The sequence below is a fragment of the Vombatus ursinus genome, unplaced genomic scaffold, assembly GCF_900497805.2.
Source record: "Vombatus ursinus unplaced genomic scaffold, bare-nosed wombat genome assembly UNPS02013931.1, whole genome shotgun sequence".
Taxonomy (NCBI): Eukaryota; Metazoa; Chordata; class Mammalia; order Diprotodontia; family Vombatidae; genus Vombatus; species Vombatus ursinus.
Window position 1 is genome coordinate 1,721,039 of NW_020953709.1, and position 605 is coordinate 1,721,643.

Consider the following 605-nt stretch of genomic DNA (forward strand, 5'->3'; position numbering starts at 1 on the left):
GCAGCCCAGAGACAGTGTCACTGGGCACACAGCAGGCACAATGCTTGTTGCCTGACTGAAGCCCAGGGAGTGTCACTGGGCACACAGTAGGCATCTCATAAATGCTTACTGCCTGCTGTCCAGAGAGAGTAAACTCATTCTTTTGGTGCCCGCCACGTGCTGCACAGTAAATGCCTGGCACACAGTAGGCGCTTAATAGATGCCTGCTGCCATCAGGGGTCCTGGCCACTGTGACCTGAAGCTCAGCTGGGCCCTGCAGCTTTAACAAGCCGGGCGTGGCCCTGGGCAGCAGGCAGATACAGTGCCCCACCCGCCTGGGCCACGCCCTTGCTCTCGCCCCCCCCATACCCGCCCTCCTCCTGGCCGGGAGTGGAGGGCGGCCTCTGGGGTGGGGCTGGGCTCGCGCAGGCGCACTCCCGTGATTCGCCTCGCCTCGGGGGCGGAGCTTCCTCTCAGGCCCAGGGAGGAGGGGCCGCTTCTGGACTCTCGGACTGTACCAATATTCGTGGAGGGGGGTGGGGTGGGAGGAGACAGGGGCTCCAAACCAAAGAATGAAAACCAGAAAGTGGACCGAGTGGGAAGAGCTGGGAGACAGAGGGTCAGGG